At 45.8% G+C, this 15,036-nt stretch overlaps 1 long non-coding RNA gene across 4 annotated transcripts in view; it reads left to right on the top strand.

Annotated features, from left to right (window-relative positions):
• Positions 1-15,036, top strand: part of LOC112556398 — an 86,088-nt gene that overhangs the window by 14,128 nt on the left and 56,924 nt on the right. The window contains exon 1 of one of the 4 annotated variants that reach the window (XR_003097716.1): positions 6,860-8,296. The exons of the other annotated variants lie outside the window; for them this stretch is intronic. This is a non-coding gene — a long non-coding RNA (uncharacterized LOC112556398). Of the gene's footprint in view, positions 1-6,859; positions 8,297-15,036 lie in introns of those variants that run through there. 4 annotated transcript variants of the gene reach the window in all.

The following is a 15,036-nucleotide window of genomic DNA, read 5'->3' as shown; positions in this document are numbered from 1 at the left end:
GGATAGGGAGGGACAGCCGCCTGTAGGCCATTGTGCTGCAGCAACCACAATGCACCAGTAGGTGGCGAAGGCTTTTAACATACTAGGATATCATGGTGCCAGTCGACCACAAACCTTAGCCAGCTGCTCCCTCACACCTCCCGATGGCAGGGGAACGCGTTGGCCATTAGTTCCCCCTCGCTGTTAGAACTGTGTGTTCCCGCCTTTACCACTAACAGCTTAATTTTTTCGGAACAGTGTTCTACATCTTAAATTATAAATACATCAACTCCTTTCGGAGTTTACCTCCAAAATAAGTTTCAATTAACGCTACAGTATCAGAAAGGAATAATCCGATTGTTGTTTTGTTATTATTGGTTCAGTTTCATGTTAAGGCTGTTAGAGAAGGATCACTGCTTAGTTCATATCCAAAGGGTCAGAGGTTTTGTCCAAGCAAAACTCGTCACCTCATATATTGACCTCCATACATTGTTTTTATCTACCACACTTCTTTCCAAGTTTATAAAGTTAGAGTTTGGTTGCTCATTTTTCAAACTGAACGTCTGAATTTCGGTGGATTGAAAAAAAGTACAATGAAAATGAACGAGTAAAATATCGATAAAACTGTAAGGTTATCCGTTTGTTTTGCTAAAACAAAAGGTGACAGCGAGGCCTCGACCGCAGCCATCCCAGATCAGCAAATGGAAGACACTGCATTACATGTAGAACTCTAGTCTCGCTTTTACTCCATGCTACTTACAATCCCCCAGTCGTCCATTCCTCCTCTCGCCCTTACCATCCTCTATCCCCCACCGTCCTCGCGAGTAGGGGGGCTTGTCTCGGCTTTAATCCGGCTTCCGCGCTCGGTTACCGCAGAACAAAATTAATGGCGCGAAGGCGTCTGAAACGTTGAATACATCTCGACACCCGCGGACCTCTCGGAACAGTGCGACCTTGATTTGATTGCCGTGTCCGCGTCTAGCGAGGCGATTAAAGACGACCTGCACACCTCCCTCACGCCAGACGGCACCTCCATGCCAGACCGACCATGCTCTTCGGCCCTCGATCGTAGGAGCAGGCCACCATCTCCTCAGTGCAAGAAAAAATAAAAAAAAAATGCGAACGTTATTGCTATTATGTCTTCTCTCGGTTTCCCTCTTCTCTAGCGCCATGACCTGTAGGGACGAAGTGTTGTTGGTCTGGCGGGGAAAGTGCTGGTGGGGATGGGGAGTGTCTTTTGCCATCTTGGGGGTTACGTCCCTTGTTGGTGACAGCCATGCGCTATGTGTTATGCGTTGTAAGTCCATGCAAGCCGCTTTGTCGGCATGTAAGACGAACCGCAGAGCTTACGTGGATAGTCATGGTCATTACAAGAGATTTAAGGGAAAAAAAATCCCTTGCCTATTCACTGGCACACTTTATAGGCTTCTGTGCTCAATACTTTCCTAGGCCCAGCCAAGTCCGCGACTGCACGTTGGGATGATTGCAGGCGAAGACCTACATAGACAGCTTACTTGTGGCAGCTACGCCTACACTGGCCTGGCATTGTAAACTCAAGGGTGGTGACTGTGGCTCACAGTAGTTGTAAGTCAGAGGCAGGTTAGAGTAAGTGTGTGATTGGCATCAAGGATCGTGTGTGCCCCATTTACAGTTGCTTTATGTGCAGTAGTGACGGCCAGAAAACGAATGAAAATGAACTGATGTCTGAGAAAGTGTTTTCGTGCGGTGTTTTGTCCAAATGTCTTGACATTTACAGATGAACAGCCTCATTGTACACTCGTCGCAAGAATCACATGTTGCAACGTGTGTAAACCCGACATGACATTTTGCACGAATTTCTCAATGATAAGTTTGTGTGTTGAGCTGCGGATTAAGTCGTGCATTTCTAGTGAATACATACTGACCACAGAACTCAGGCAATCTCTCTCTCTCTCTACAATGAGAGTGGGAGTAGTGCTCACTTATCACGGATTTTATGAGGACTAGGCAAAGATTTGTTTATCCGTTCGCCGCGCCGGATCTCTGTGATGAAAAGGGGGTGGCCAGACACCAGTGGCAATGTATTATCAGTAATCAAGGCTACAAACTACAAACGTTTATGACAAAATTTTTTTTCTGACCATAGATGAAAGCAGTATATTTCTCTCCCCGGCATTCTTCACCCACCTACCGTAGAAGGTCTCCAGATGTAGCTTTTTTCTAACAGAGGCAAAGACGTGGGGCCCGTCAGTCTGAATGAATGTGGGCTGACGTCATCTGTGTACACTTTTGTTAAACACGACCCAGCAGCTGACGTGACAGACGACTGAGGTGGCGTACATCAGGCCGCCTCGGATGTCCTGTCACTTTGATTGTTCAAGGTCTGCTAGAAAAAAAGAGAGAGAAAAAAAACCTACTCAAACCTTCAGCACACCCCTCCTGACTTCAACAGGCAGTTCAACGAAGACTTAACAGGGTGATGTCCATTTGTGTGGCCCCTACTCATCGCCACCCGCTCTTTCAGGGATGACAACAAGTTAGCTTTTGGCGGAAAAGTGGGCAAAGCAAAGTCTCTGTCTTGTGGACCCAGCTGGTGATGTTTACCTCTAGTATAAACAGGGTTACTGATTTACTTTCTTACTTTAATGCGTCTTAATACCAGCAATTTTTTTCACCGTGGCGAATCGTGAAGGTTGTTTAAAAACATTTTGTATTGGGTACCTTGCTTATCAACAGGAATCGCTGTGAGAAGTTTAGAATCAGCTGTGCACCAAGATTAGACAATTACTTTATTTCGGTAGACCTTTGCCCATAACCGATATTGGGCAATTCAGCAAGAGCAGTAGTTGTGTGCGTGCGTGCCTGGGTGTGTATGAGTGCGTGCGTATGTGCGCGTGCATGAGAATGAAGCGTGCTTACCCCTCATCATCATTAAGGAGGAAGGGAGCTGCTGTATTCAAAGCTTCACCTAGCTTCTGTACATATAATCAAACTACAATCAGAAAGTGCAGCACACGTATTGATTAGTCAGCATGATTTCACGCTTCTCCCTTCCCCAAGACTAGTCTGGCAACATGGCCACTCCTTGCATTTTTAAAGAATAACTTTCGTAGGTCAGTAAAGCTTCTTCCTGTAGAATCAATCGTGCAATTGGAATAGGCATCATTAGAGTAATGACTAGTACATACGCACCTTTCACATATGCAGCAGATATTATTTTGTTCTGTAACAACAGACCCGAGGCTCAGCAGCTGGTTTATTAAGTTGTTTGCGAGTTTGGTCGCAGTTTATTTTAGTATCATCTGTTGAACAGCCAGTATTTTAAAAATAACGCGAACACTGCAAAAAGGTAATAATGGGATGTTTTCATGGGATATGCATAATTTAAAAAATACATGTCTTGAAGACAGCTGTGTTTGGGGTGAAAGGGAGGTCTGTCATCTGTTGCAGCACTGAATCTGACTACTGGGCCTCAGAAGGTTGTCACTGAGTCCCAGAGTGACCTTTAATCACATTATATCCTTTGTAAGTGTCATTGTTCATATGGCAAGACTGGAATGGCCTTTTTTTCAGCCTTGCTACCGGCTAGAAAAGAAGCATAGTCAAACCCAGAGGAGACAAATTGAAGGGCTGATTTGGTTCGCTTTCCATTTACTGTTAGTCGGGGGGAAAACGCCTTTGGCAAAGAAAACAATTTTGTCAAAAGAGAGGCGGCTTTCCACGAGGTGGACAACGCTGTAACACGAAGGTGACGATTTTACATATAATTAACCGGCTATAATCTGTATGTACAAAAATACAACATCAAGTGACTACTCATCACTGTAAGAAGTATGAAAAGCAGGCATATACAATAGCTGACAGGAAGAAAAAGAGATAACAGTAAATGTAGTTTCTGGCCTGACCTTTTAGACGTGGGGGGAATGAGGTGTTCAGATACTTTTCTCAGGGCTGTACCCATCTTCCTTACCGCCTTTCTGACCACAACCTTTTTAAAGGGGTCAAATATAGATAAACCCCATCCATCGTTACAAGCAACACAATTACATACAGGTGAGGCGATACATTAGTTCTGTAGATATTTCTCGTCTTTATGCTGCCTCTGTAGGCAATAAGTGCTTCCTAGTGCCAAGGCTTTCTGGTATTCTGCTTTTTTATCTGCCGTTACAGCAGGCTGGCCAGCGATGCGTGGAAATTTCTTCGCTCTGCAGACCGTTCATTCCACTCAGGTAATTTTAATGGAGTAAGCAGCCAGGTCGCTCGCGCGTCTACGTGTGCATGTGGACCCAGCGCAGTATTTGTTCATCCTTTCTTTTAAAGGCAAGATAATTGAATTTTCCTATACTGACATTCGTGCCCACCCGAGCCTTAGTTTTTCTCTTAGCAGAACGCCAGCGTGATAATCGTGCGAAAGGAGAAGCGGCAAATTTTGCAGATTTCCAGTTTCAGGAAGGCGGAAAATATTTTCAAAATAACTAATTTCTGCAGGTAATGCATGGCTTTCTATTTGACGCTATGCTGTCACTATCAGGTTCTTCTTTATTTTTTTTCCCTGTCTAGTCTTGCCTTCTGTCTTGCTTATTCTTCCTTGATTCACTTTTCTCAGCTTCTTCCTCTCACCCAGAGTTGTTGGGAACGGTTTACAGAGAAGTAGTAAAAAGTAAACATGTTCTCGTGTTTTGTCCATAGCTGCACGCGATCAAGTGATTGGAAGGCGCTGTGTAGAAAAATTTAGCCTGCTGTAGTGGTTCTCTAGTTGAAAATTCAATTTGGAATGAAAAGCAAACAATACCATCGCGAAACATAGGAGCGATGAAGTTACTGTGTTGACCATGCGGTGTACCGTGGCTTCACTTGGCAGATGAAGCAAGTGCGCCTCTGGTGTGACTAGCGAGATTACCCACTTTTCTTTTGTCCCTGTCATGGTGCTCGGTGGACGAGTCCGTGCTGGATGGCCGATGATGGATGTGAAGTTTGTTGACTGAAGGACGCAGTGGCTGAAGTTACATAGAATCGATGCGTGTTTGTCGATTCAGTGATGGGAGAAGGCTTGCTTGTTTGTCCCTGACTTGTAGGGCCAGAAAGTCTTTTGAGCGCCGACGGCAGTCAACAGAAAGCGGTAGCTTCCGTTTTCAGCAGAAATTAGCGAAATGGCGTGGAGTGTCCGGGAAGAACCACCAGCGAACCTTTAAATAAGCGGCGGTCCGTAATTCGTCCTTGGGGCCGTGCCAGATGTTTAGAAAACGCTTTTTCGCTCCCACAATGCACTTCAGTGCATGGCAGACTCCAACTAGTCCACGCTTGGCTTGTTTATGGATCAGTCTGGCGGCGAGTAAGATTTTCAAGAAGGTATATGTACTGAAGGATTTGAAGACCGTGTGAGAACGAGATTGCAGTTTTGAGGGCAACGACCGTGCTGACGCTGGCTTTGGTGGAGCGGGTGGCATCATAACTATGTAACTCTAATTCCTTCGACCAAACCAACGTCTGTGTTTTCTTTACGTCTGTCTTTCAATCCTATAGTCTTACTGATTTAGGGAAATGTTATCTTGCACAGGGCTTTACCACGTGACTGCATTAGAAAGCAAAAATGTTTGCAGGCCAGTTAATACCTATATTTTCAGATGCTGGAAAGGAAGAGGTTTAAGGAGACAGGCACTGTGTTCCATCCATTAGTAGAAACCGCAAGTTAATTTTAAAAAAAAACCAACAAACAAACCGAGTAGGGTTTTTTTTTCCTAAAAAAAAAGTAAATGAAAAGCTATCCCATCAAGAGCTTAAAGAGTGACGAAGGAGTCCGGTAAACAAAGGCATGCCAAGGCAAATGCTTGGGTTTAGATAGCGATAGGAAGAGGAGACAGGGGGAGCTTGAGCACGGGAGAGGTGGGGAGGGCCGGGGCCGGGGAAAGCCTGAGGGGGGATTGGGGGAAGACTAGATAACAGCTTGTGAGGCGTCATGGGAGGCATCGGATAGATGAAAGGTGTCTTGCACCTGAAACAGCAGCCAGCATCATGTCCGCGTGCTGTTGTGGGATGTGCGGTTGTTGATCGCTTCTTTCGTACAAGCCTTGTGTGGTTGATGATAAGGCTACCTACAGCAGGGGGGGGGGGGATTCTGTTCCGTTTGTCAAGTATGATGGTTGATATCTACATATCTTGAAACAGAGAGCGAAAATAAAACCGTGAAAGAATAAAAAGAATCTGAAAGAAAGAGTAAATGCATGTGTATGTGGGAGATAGAGAAGTCTATGCACGTACCTTTATGACTGAGTTTGACGAGTACCAGGAGGTAGCAGTATCTAGGCCAACCTTCACTACTGCATTTCTCGGTCAAAAGTCAACGAGTCCCAGTGTCGTGGAACATTTGCAGACTTGTCCATCTCTTGTCGAGAGCAGTTAGGTGGATGTTTGCATAGTTGATGTATCTTATCATACGCAGGCTGAAGTCCTTGTCTGACAGCCTTGATCCGGGATCGGGGAGCGCACCAGTGCACCGCTTAACTTCATTTACTTGGAGGAAAGCAAAAAAAAAAAGGAAAGATGTCTTCGATTGGATCAGATGAGGCCGATACCGAACGGCAGACGGCTAGAGTGCGGCTGAGCACTACTTACCCGTGTAGTGAGCTGGCGGAGGCTGAGCTATCTCCCTCTAATGTCATTTGTGTATCAGTAAAAGTGTTTCATCTTGCTTACATATATATCATTGTATATATGTTCAGAAACTGGAAACATTAACATTAAAATAAACTACCCAGTTCGCTTATCTTTTAGATGATAAGTCGGTATTACCTGTCAGTCGCAGTACAATCAAAGAATGGTTCCAGTTCGTACTTATTTCTTTGTCCGTTTTGTTATTGTAAACAAACCGAAGTTGGTTTTTTTTTTGGCAGAGAAGCTTCAAACACATTCTTTTAACGATGCTATAGGCAGTTATTTTCTCACTTAAACATACCGTTTTGACTCCGATAAAGCAGAGAAACAGCAAGCCGATTGTTTACACAAAAAAAGGGGTTACAATGGTCAACAACAGGGCAGGTCAAAGATGAGAAGATGAGTAGAGCGAGGAACTGGTGGAGAGAAACTGGAAATGGGGAGTTGGATTATGTCCTGCAGTACCCACTTTCCGCCAGTGAGGTGAGAACAGCTCGCGTACCGCCGGGAGAATCGAACTGTGTGCGCTGGCTTTCGCGCCGCGTCCCCTCTGGATGCAGATGACAGTGGAAGGTGCTCGCTGGTCGCGTTGGCGCAGGTTCTTATTATTGTCAGCCTCCATGTTGCCGTGCCTGCTGGCGCAATAACAAGCTCGCCTTCAGTGGGTATTGCATCGTGTGACTGCACAACATTCCAGGCACAGGCGTTCCAGAAAAAATACTTAGTGTCTGCTCATTCAGGCTTTGGCTGTCGTCCAATTACAGGAGGAGAGAGAGAGAGGAAAAAAAGATTCTTCAGGTTTTAAAAAAATGCGATTTTTGCGCAGGTTTGCAGATGCTAGAATAGTTTGTTTTTTTTTAATTTGCGGGTTCCAGGCTGTGTTCCAGTGCCGGAGAGCTTTTGCTGCAGTCGATCGTCTTGTCCTAAAGGTGTGCGTCGCACAAGGGCGTCAGAGTGCCGAGGGAGGAAGTGGCTTGAGAGCCTGACGTGCGCTGTAGGAGTCGCAGAACACTGACCACTGTAGTCCTGCAGGCTGTCTGTTACACGTGGTCTCCGCCACCACTACCGTAGCTGTCCTCAACTGCCGTGCCGATGACGTCGGGTCCGCGTGCACGGTCACCTCTGGCCGCGTCTTGACTCAGCCAGCGGACAGGCTCCACAGTGCTTGCCGTTTTAAGGAGTGGCGGACAACTTGTCTCACAAACCGCTTCTGATCCTTTTTTTTTTGTTCCACCGAGAACAGTGGTGACAAGTTGCAAGTGGCCTGTCAGAGCTGCTGCGAACGTTGATTGTAGCTCGTGGCTGTAGACTGCTGGACAGGAAGAAAATGGTGCTGTTTGCTGACCATTGCAGACAGGACATGTGGTGCCAGGACTGAGAAGGGCCGCAGGTAACGCGAATGTGGTCAGCTGACTGCACCCCGCGGACGGGATAAACATTGCTAGTGTCACTGGTCTGTAACTGTAGACTTCCCACTGGTACCAGCATCACAACTTTGGACTGTTCCGAACTGATCGCTACCACTGTGTTCTGTTGTGTCGCCGAGGTTTTGTTTAACGTCAAGACACATTCTATCACGTGACCGCGGTGGAAAGGCGCACGCGCTATCGCCTCCCAGTGGAATAGCAGGGGCAAGGCAGGAGCCAGCGGTGGAGAACACCTGCCGAGGTCGCTTTTGCAGGTGCAGGTAAGCCTCTCTAAATACCTTCACAGGATTACGAGTGTAGCCAAGCGTTTGTCGTCCCTTTGGTAAAATTGCAGGTGAAGAAGGCTTCTTTACAAAAAAAAAAAAAGTAAAAGCATCCCGAGATTCCTCATCCCGAGCTTGCTTTCAAGAGGAGACACGAAGGTGCGCAAAAAGTCGCATTATTTGGGAAGAAGCGAAACGTGGAAGGCATTAGAAGAGAGCTGGTAACTGAGAGCGAGAGAGATGAGGTAGTGAAGACGAGGTAGATGGTGAGGCTGAGGTTGATGGTGAAGGTGAGGCAGATGGAGAGCTTACACCAAGCGACACTGCGAGGGATCAGCTCTAGCACGTGAGCTCGCAAGCGAAAAAAAAAAAAAGCGTGCGCGTGCGTGCCGGCCTGCCATGCGGCTATAAGTGCAGGATGTTTTGAAGAATGTGCTGTTTGAATGATTCGTCTTAAAGAAAAATACACAGTGCGGACTCCATCACGAGCACCACATTAACAAAAGTTTAGGGGAGGATGCGGAAGAGAAACACCTACGGTATTTTCGGTGACAGTTGACCTTCCAAGCGCGGAAATGTAAAAATAGCATGAGAATCCTCCTCCCTCATCTCTGCTTGATTTGACAGTGGCTATCACAGGGTGTGTGTGGATAAAGAGACTGGAGCAGCAGTAGAAAGTTTTTTTTTTTTTTTGAAGGGGTGGGAGCTAACTTAATTTTGACAGTAAACGATGTTCACATTCTTGCCTCCTCAGTATCTTTGTTGAGGGGGTGCTGCCCATTTGCTTTCCTACCCCCCCCCCCCCATCTGGTTCCTACGCCAATGTATCATGTACAAATAAAATGTTCAAGATGGTTATAGATCTCAGGCAGTAAATCAAATCAGTCGTTATACTTTATATCTTTTATACGACATTGTCACTGTTACAACGCATGTACATAAGAGTACTTCAATATGTACCTACATAGAAATCCTAAGAGAGGAAGTGGAGGTATACGAGAAAATCTTTCAAAAGTTTCTTTCGTGATTAAATTATAATTTTGCTAGTTTGCAAGGTCGCGCGCGGTATCGGCAAACTTTCAACTTTAATGTACTTCTGTCTGCGCTGGAAGGAAAAATTCATTTGGCTTTCAGCCCGCCTTGTGGAGCGGCTAAAATCGATGTGAGCGACCGCCTCTGCACACATATACTGGGATTATAAAAACTATAATTCATTTTGAGAACGTCTGCGCAATGGAGAGATTTATTTCAAGACAAAGAAGCGCCAAGCCGTCCGACTTGGGCTGCGGTCGTGGGTGGGGACTGTGGTGGTGGTGGTGAGTTATGGCTGATACATGGGCGGAGCAGACGCTCAACCGAAATTTGTGGTCGTCGTGCTTTGCTGCTGGTGTTCACTGGCAAGTCTGTTTCCTTCTAATAAAGGGAAGCGTGGTCATTCAAGGGAAGAATTTCATAACTGACAGGTCACTTTCTGAACGCATTCACATGCACTCAAGCACCCGCGAGGTGCGGCAGGACGTCGAGTCACGTGGTGAAGACCGCTGAAAAGGGATTTGGAGGTTGAAAGCGGATGGTATTAAAAGGTTGTTGTAACAAGAAGGTGGGAGATGTTTATTCAGGCATTACTTTATTACACGCTGGATTGTTATTTAAATCGAACTTAAGCTTTACAAACAACGGACAGGTTTTAGTCGTTTGCTTTTTTGTATTGACTTTCAGTCTCACCTTGACGGCACAGGGAGTAAAAATGGTTAGGTATTGGGGGACTGGGTGAGAACGTCTACAGCTCCTGTGGTTAATGATGCATATCTTTTGATCAGAGCTTTCCCCGAACTAATATCCGTAATGCCTCCAGCAGACATGTAATTTTACGGCGCTTTCCTGTGCTGGAGACGTCCTCCACTCCACCCGCGTCCGCCAGTCTAGCCTGCTCAGTATTCTCCTCCATTTCCTCGCTTTTTTGGCTTACACCGAACATTTTTCTTTGTGTCTACAATTCAACTACCCTGTCTTCCTCTCGCGTCCGCCTTCCTGAAGACATCCTGCTGCTCGAGGTAAGCCTTGCCAGCGCAGTCGTCTTTGATGGAGTCCATTGTATATCCTGCTTCATGGACCATCAGCTCTCGCCGTTTTCCTATTTCCCAAGAGGCTGTTTCGGAGTGAGGGAGGGGGACAGGCTACAAGGGCGGGCTGTAAGTCAGTGGATACCAACGAGGGTTTGCCTGATCCCTCCAACGGCCCTCAGTTCGGACCGTGCTGCCCAGAAGATGGATGGACGAGTACTAGCCGGGCTGGCAGGTTTTTAATGGCGACTGAAGCCAGTAGACCCATGCCTTGCTCGGAGAAACGCCGCTCCATGAAAGTAGCCATGCTTGCCTTGTCTTGCCACAACGAGGACGACCCTTGTGCTGGTCAGATGATGATATCTGTCTCGAGAAGGTAACGAGTGGTTTCTCTAAATTCTTTCGGGCAGAAGGGGCGTGGAGGAGAAAGAAGGGGAGGAGGAGGGGTTAGCATATATTTTTCTACATAATTCGGTTTGTACAGAAGTGATGTAAATGCACTACAGCTTGCATTACAGCGAACGGGACCCTAATCTAAATAAACAACATTTCAGGGATTGAAGAATGTGTTCTTATTTGATTAAATATTCATATCGAGGATCTGTTTCCTTGCATGCTACGCGTACCTTCACTCGTTGTCAGTTCTGTTTATCAAAGGACTGTCATCTCGATGCAGAGGTTTGTCGGGGAGGGTCCGTTCTCATTGTTCTCAAAAGTGCCCAGTAAGTACATGTGATACTAGTATCGGCGAGTTATGTTTATTTGTGCACCAGCCCTGCGAAATCACGGCATCGTCTGTCCTATCAGACTTCGCCTATAGCATTCCTTAAGTTTCTTCGAATTAATAGGAGATTCTGAGGCTATACACTAGTAGGACTGTTTTATTGCTGCTATATCCTCCCTAATAAGAAAACATATGAGTGCAGCGATAATTTTTTGCTTGTCATTCATCGGAGTGTCCACAGGGCATTTGATACCTGAATTTCTTTCTGCACTTGAGTTGCTTGAGTGTATTTTTATGTTATTGGATTTACATGAATAATGATTTCGTTCTGCGTTGTGATTATTAGCGTCTAGGGGTTTGGAAAAAAATGATTTCAGAATTTTGCAAGTTTAGAACATCTAAGCAGCATTCTCTGTGACATATCGAAACATCAAGATTAATCAATCTTTAACATACCGAGAGAGAGAGGGGATTGCCGATAATTGAGTTTTTTTTATAAAAATATTTCAAATAAGCATTTCATAAGAAAAAAAATCTATCCAAAATGTGTTCATATTTAGTTTTGTCTTTAATAGCAGCTGATCCATCTTTAGCCGCAATCTGGTCGCATGTCAGTCGGTCTTGTGCTCGGATGTTTCAGACACAGGCGACCGAATCCAGAGCAACGAAACGCTTGCATCGACATGTTCAGCCATACTGTGCATTGTGTCTTCAAGACAGCTCTGTCTGGTGCATCGTGCCCTGGTGTCTTTTCCTTCTTTATCTTCGCGCCATCGAATTTTTCCTTGTCCCGTGCATTGATCATTTGTACTGCAATCGAGTTATGGCGTGGGGCTTGGTGGTAGGGAGAGCCTCGTGCTTCTTGTACTTATTATTTGAGAAACCGCAGTGAAGTCTCTCGTGTTTTTGTCGTCTTCACTTCGATTGATGAATCGTTGAGGGGTTTCGGTTCTACTGTTGTCGCAGGTCCTTCCCTATCTTTGTCTTTTTTTAGCCTTCCCCAGATCGTTTCGTCCTACCGTGCGGAATAAGGTTGCGTTGCCAGATGAAGCCTGTGAAGTCATCATTTCGGTGGAAGCAAATATCAAACCTTCTGTTTCACAAAAGGAGTTTTCTTCGTAACTGAGTTACCGTGTACATTCCGTGCGTTAATACCGATATACTTTCTGCACGCATGTGCATAGCTGTATACCTGTGTGCACGTTTACCTGTGTTTTGCGTGCACGCGTCTTTGTGTATAGATAGTACATATCTCTATGTGTGGGCGTGTGTACGCCACAGTTTCCAAGCTCTTCTCATTAGAGTTTCATTCATATATTGCTTTCATCTTTTAACATACTCTCACTTGACTTCTGTGCAATTTATGCGTGTGCTTGTACACTAAAGAGACGAGATAACGGAAAGCCTGTTAGTCTTGCAAGAGTATACCAAAAGATTGATCTCCTCAACCCCACCACACACACACTTTCACACACTGTTCCAACCTCTGACTTCAGTTCCTGTAATCTGACTGTTCCCTGACCTCCAGCGAGTAATCACAGTTGCGAGCAACTCAGACATTTCAGAGCACGGAGAAGACTTTGCCGCCACGTGAAACAGATGCCATGTGGAGGCTGGTTATTGGGCTTTACCTAGGAATCGATGACTGGAATGAAATGGCACTAACGCCAAAAACTATGGGCGCCCTGCTGGCTGGTCTAGTATCCTCTTTTGGCCGCAGTGCTGGCGATCGTTTTTGGATTCCTTTTTATAGGCCGATTTCTCTCTTCTGAGACTTTGGGCTTTTTCTTGTGACTGGGGCGGTAATAGTCGGAGGGTCTGGTCGGCTGATGTGAGGCCGCTGCACCATAAACCCCACGTTTCACCCACAGGACTGGAGATCACTCGTAAGGACAGGCTCGACAGGTACGTGATGAATGACCCATACACACCACGCGATAATACGGCCACGACTATCTGGATGGAAACCTAATAATCCTGTACTATTCACTACTCTGGAAACGACCTTTGCCGTCCACGAACTGCTCAGACGCGGTTGAAAGAAGAACTACTGAATGGATTGTTGACTCGTCGAATTCATGACTAGCATAAGAAATAAACGAAAAGGGAGTTACGCGGGTGGCGCACCTTATCTGCTGGGAACACATTAAAAATAAAACAGGTTGCTTAAAGTCAGTTCATTAACCACACACAAGCCCATGCCTTACTTGCTCAATGTGCTTTGTTCCACTCCCTGTTGTCTGGGATCGTACCCGATACCTCTGTTCAAGCACCTTAATTAACATGGCGTGGCGCGTGGCACCCGGTAATGTATTTGTACGGAGATCAAGTTGCATGCGTAACCGATGTGGCGAGCACAGTCAAAGTACTGTGGGATATGACTGCCACAGAGTGTAAACAGAGTGTAAACAATATGACTTGACCATAAGGTTAACGACCACAGTCTGCGATAAGATGACTCTTGTAGACGGTAGACATTCTTCTTCGCACCACCCAAGTTCTAGTTATCAGTAGTCACGGTAATTTTTTCATTTGTTTGTTATTTATTTATTGCGATATCGGTTTGCTTAGATTCATCATAGGATGTCTTATTTGGTTGTAGACACCTCGAGTTGTTCTCTGAGAACCGCGGTCATTGCGGTAAAAACTGTTTTAGCCTGTGTGCAACAGCTCCTATCTCCTTTAAATTTAGAAGACACTGTGCAAAGCATTTAAATGAGTAAGGAACAATCACTGAAAAAAAAACTTTTGCTTTTTTAGAACAGTTTTAGAAACATGTAACAGGGCCCTCTCCTTTCTGCTTCTTTCCGTCTCTGTTGTATCAGGTGCCCATTCATGCGGAACAACTGATAGGTGGTCAGGGTCAAATTAACGACTTTCTGCTCCGCAGTCGGGCACAATAACACACTTGGCTCCTCTCCCATTCCACAAAAAGCGAGTGCAAGGTTTGACTGCACTCAAAATGCTATCAGTGCCGAATACAAGTTATTTACCCTATCATCCGTCTGCGGTCGAGTACTAAAGTAATTCTATACAAGCTGTTTCTATCTTATAAATAAATCAGTAAAATTTTCAGACTAGAAGGGAATCAGAAAGTCAGAGCAATGATTACGAAAACGAGAGAAATGCTGCTTCAGGCACCTGTAAGTTTGTAAATAAGACAATCTAAATATTGTAAACTAGAATCAGTACACATGTTTCTAAAGACGGGAGAATTCCGTATTCCTCGTGGCTGTGAGCGCCTGCACGCACGTGCCCGTGTACGTGTGGAATTAAAGGAGCAATAGGCCATCAGACTCACTTTTGCTCACGGCTGTGGTCGTGGGACAGAGGGAGGTTTCAACCGAAGTATTTTAGCACCACCATGAGGAGTGCTTTGTTTGCTGACTCCGCCATTCTTGTGACCTTGCCCCTTCATGACCTTTTATGTTGTTGCGTCACAACCGTGCGCGGGAAATAAAATCAGGATGCACTGCCGGTGTCCTTAAATGGAAATCATTATTACAGTGCAGCATCACACGCGATTTCAGCTTTTCCGCCATGTCTTAAACGTAACGACTGCACGCTCTTGATCGTTGGATTAATGGCGAGCTGGCTGATCTATTTATACTTCGCCCGACGCCTGTCTGTTGATCCGTGGCGCTTGACGTCATCATCTGCTGCAAGTGTTCTCGACAATGTCTCGTTCGGCAACGTCAGCAACTAACGACCGTGCTGCACCAGACTCGGTGTGGGTGACACTGATGGGATGCTGCAGTCTGTCTGGCGGCACACTGATGCGGTCCCGATCCATCCACACATCCGACCGTCTGACATGTCCCTGTGACGTAATCGTCTGGTTGGCTCGAGCCGTCCGGTCGCTTGTCCGCATAATACAAATATTAAAACATGTCAGTGGCTCACAAGACCACTGTCTCCCTCTCCGTACACACAAAATATAAAATGGAGAT

The sequence above is a fragment of the Pomacea canaliculata genome, linkage group LG2 (assembly GCF_003073045.1).
Source record: "Pomacea canaliculata isolate SZHN2017 linkage group LG2, ASM307304v1, whole genome shotgun sequence".
Lineage (NCBI taxonomy): Eukaryota > Metazoa > Mollusca > Gastropoda > Architaenioglossa > Ampullariidae > Pomacea > Pomacea canaliculata.
Note: the sequence above shows the minus strand (reverse complement) of the source record. Positions and strands in the feature narration are given on the sequence as shown.